The following is a 3764-nucleotide window of genomic DNA, read 5'->3' as shown; positions in this document are numbered from 1 at the left end:
TTATGCAGCCATCAAAAGGAATGAAATCTTGCCATTTGCAATGATGTGGATAGAACTGGAGGGTGTTATGCTGAGTGAAATAAGGCAATCAGAGAAAGACATGTATCATATGACTTCACTGATATGAAGAATTCTTAATCTCAGGAAACAAACCGAGGGTTGCTGGAGTGGTGGGGGTTGGGAGGGATGGGGTGGCTGGGTGATAGACATTGGGTAGGGTATGTGCTATGGTGAGCGCTGTGAATTGTGCAAGACTGTTGAATCACAGACCTGTACCTCTGAAACAAATAATACATTATATGTTGAAAAAAAAAAAGAAGAAGAAGATAGGAGGAGGGGAAGAATGAAGGGGGGGAAACTGGAGGGGGAGACAAACCATGAGGGACGATGGACTCTGAAAAACAAACTGAGGGTTCTAGAGGGGAGGGGGATGGGAGGATGGGTTAGCCTGGTGATGGGTATTAAAGAGGGCACGTTCTGCATGGAGCACTGGGTGTTATATACAAACAATGAATCATGGAACACTACATCACAAACTAATTATGTAATGTATGGTGATTAACATAACATAGTAAAAAAATAAAAAAGAATGGCCTCTTGGGAAGATGGCAGAGTAGGAGGACCCTGAGCTCACCCCATCCCACAATTTCAGCTAGATATCCTCCACATCCAAGTCAACAAACCAGAGAGCGATCCGAAGACTGGAAGAACAAATTCCACAACTAAATATAGAAATGAATATTTCTGTAAAAACTCAGTTAAGGAACACACAAAAAAAGGATATAGAATATAATCATATACCTAAAACATGGAAAGGAGAGGAAAAGAATGGGTTCAAACTTGAACTACCATCAACTTAATGTAGACTATTATATGCCGAAGAGTTTAAATACAAATCTAATGATAACCATATATCAAAAACCACTAATAAAAATACAAAGAATAAACAAAAAGAAATCCAAATATATCACTAAATAAAATCAGCAAAACATGAAAGAGAGAGACAAGAAAGGATCAGAGAAAATCTTCAGAAACAAGCACAAAACAAGTAATAAAATGGCAATAAATACATATCTATCAATAATTACTTTGAGTGTAAATGGAGTAAATGCTCCCATCAAGACATAGGGTGACATAATGGATAAAAAAACAAGATCCATCTATATGCTGCCTACACAAGACTCATTTTGGACCTAAAAGTACCTACAGATTAAAAGTGAGGAGATAGAGGAACATCTATCATGCAAATGGATGTCAAAAGAAAGCTGGAATGGCAATATTCATTTCAGACAAAATAGACTTTTTTTTTAAGATTTTATGTATTCATTTGAGAGAGACAGAGACAGAGAGAGCACAGGGGGAGAGGGAAGGGAGAGAGAGAAGCAGATGCCCTACTGAGCTAAGAGCCCAACATGGGGCTCGATCCCAGGGCCTGGAGATCATGACCTGAGCCAAAGGCAGACACTTAACAATCTGAGCCACCCAGGTGCCCCCAAAATAGACTTTAAAATAAAGACTGTAACAAGAGACAAAGAAGGACTCTATATACTCATAAAGGGAACAGTCCAACAAGAAGATATAATAATTATAAATATTTATGCACACAACACAGGAGCACCCAAATAAATAAAAAGTTTAATAACAAACATAAAGAAACTAATTGATAATAATACAATAATAGGGCCAACGCCCCGGCAGAGAAGCTGAGGTCATCATCGAATTTGAAATATTTAAAGTGGATACAAAACTGTTTCAGCAATGCAGACAATTAAGTGTGTTGTTGTGGGCGATAGTGCCGTTGGTAAAACATGTCTTCTGATATCCTACACAACAAACAAATTTCCATCTGAGTATGTACCAACTGTTTTTGACAACTATGCAGTCACAGTTATGATTGGTGGAGAGCCATATACTCTTGGACTTTTTGATACTGCAGGGCAAGAAGATTATGACAGATTACAACCGCTGAGTTATCCACAAACAGATGTATTTCTAGTCTGTTTTTCAGTGGTCTCTCCATCCTCATTTGAAAATGTGAAGGAAAAGTGGGTGCCTGAAATAACTCACCATTGTCCAAAGATTCCTTTCTTGCTTGTTGGGACCCAAATTGATCTCCGAGATGACCCCTCTACGATTGAGAAACTTGCCAAGAACAAACAGAAGCCTATCACTCCAGAGACTGCTGAAAAGCTGGCCCGTGACCTGAAGGCGGTCAAGTATGTGGAGTGTTCTGCACTCACACAGAAAGGCCTAAAGAATGTATTTGACGAAGAAATACTGGCTGCCCTGGAGCCTTCCGAACCGAAGAAGAGCAGCAGGCGTGTGCTGCTATGAACATCTCTCCAGAGCCCTTTCCGCACAGCTGGTGTCAGCATCGTACTAAAAGCAATATTAAATCAAACTAAAAAATAATAATAATAATACAATAATAGTAGTTTAACAACACCCTACTTACAGCAATGGACAGATCATCTAAACAGAAAATCAACAAAGAAACAATAGCTTTGAATGACACCCTGGAACAGATGGATTTAACAGACATATTCAGAAAATTCCATCCTAAAACAGCAGACTACACATTCCTTTCAAGTGCAAATGGAACATTCTCTAGGATAGATCACGTATTAGGCCACAAAATGAGCCTCAACAAATTCAAGATCAAAGTCATACCATGTACATTTTCTGACCACAAGGCTATGAAACTAGAAGTCAACCATATGAAAAAAATCTGGAAAGACCACAAATACATGGAGGTTAAATAACATGCTACTAAACAATGAATGGGTCAATCAGGAAATAAAAGAAGAAATAAAAAAAGCACATGGAAACAAATGAAAATGAAAACACAGTGGTCTAAAACCTTTGGAACGTAGCAAAAGCAGTTTTAAGAGGGAAGTTTATAGCAACACAAGCCGACCCCAAGAAGCAAGAAAAATCTCAAATAAACAACTTAATCTTGCACCTAAAGGACTAGAAAAAGAACAAACAAAACCTAAAACCAGCAGACAGAAGGAAATAATAAACATTAGAGCAGAAATCAATAATATAGAAACTACAAAAACAATAGATTGATAAAACTAGGAACTGGTTCTTTGAAAAAAAAATCAGTAAAATTGGTAAACCTCTAGTCAGATTATCAAGAAAAAAAGAGAAAGGACGCAAATTAATAAAATTACACGTGAGAAAGGAGAAATAACAACCAACACCACAGAGAGCCAAACAATCATAAGAGAATATTCTGAAAAACTACATGCCAAGAAATAGGACAACCTAGAAGAAAGATAAATTCCTAGGAACATATAAACTACCAAAACTGAAACAGGAAGAAATAGAAAACTTGAACAGATGAATAAACCAGCAAGGAAATTGAGTCAGGAATCAAAAACCTCCCAACAAACAAAAGTCCAGAACCAGATGGCTTTACAGGTGAATTCTACCAAACATTTAAAGAAGAGGAGTTAATAACTATTTCCTCTCAAACTATTCCAAAAAATAGAAAATGAAAGAAAACTTCCAAATTCATTCTATGAGGCCAGCATTACCTTGATACCAAAACCAGATAAAGAAAGAGAAACCACTACAAAACCACTAAAAAAAAAAGAGAACTACTGGCCAATATGCCTGATGAACATAGATGCAAAAATTTTCAACAAAATACTAGCAAACTGAATTTAACAGTACATTAAAAAAATCACTCACCATGATCAAGTGGGATTTATTTCTGGGATGCAAGGGTAGTTCATGGCACCAAGCTGTAGTAATCA

General features: G+C 37.2%; 1 pseudogene; it reads left to right on the top strand.

The window, feature by feature from the left end:
* Window positions 1–1688: 1688 nt before the first annotated feature.
* LOC112825632 (cell division control protein 42 homolog pseudogene) lies at window positions 1689–2387 on the top strand (annotated as a pseudogene).
* Window positions 2388–3764: the final 1377 nt, after the last annotated feature.

This window comes from Callorhinus ursinus, unplaced genomic scaffold (assembly GCF_003265705.2).
Source record: "Callorhinus ursinus isolate GAN/ISIS: 27379988/994484 unplaced genomic scaffold, GSC_fseal_2.0 scaffold4, whole genome shotgun sequence".
Taxonomy (NCBI): domain Eukaryota; kingdom Metazoa; phylum Chordata; class Mammalia; order Carnivora; family Otariidae; genus Callorhinus; species Callorhinus ursinus.
Note: the sequence above shows the minus strand (reverse complement) of the source record. Positions and strands in the feature narration are given on the sequence as shown.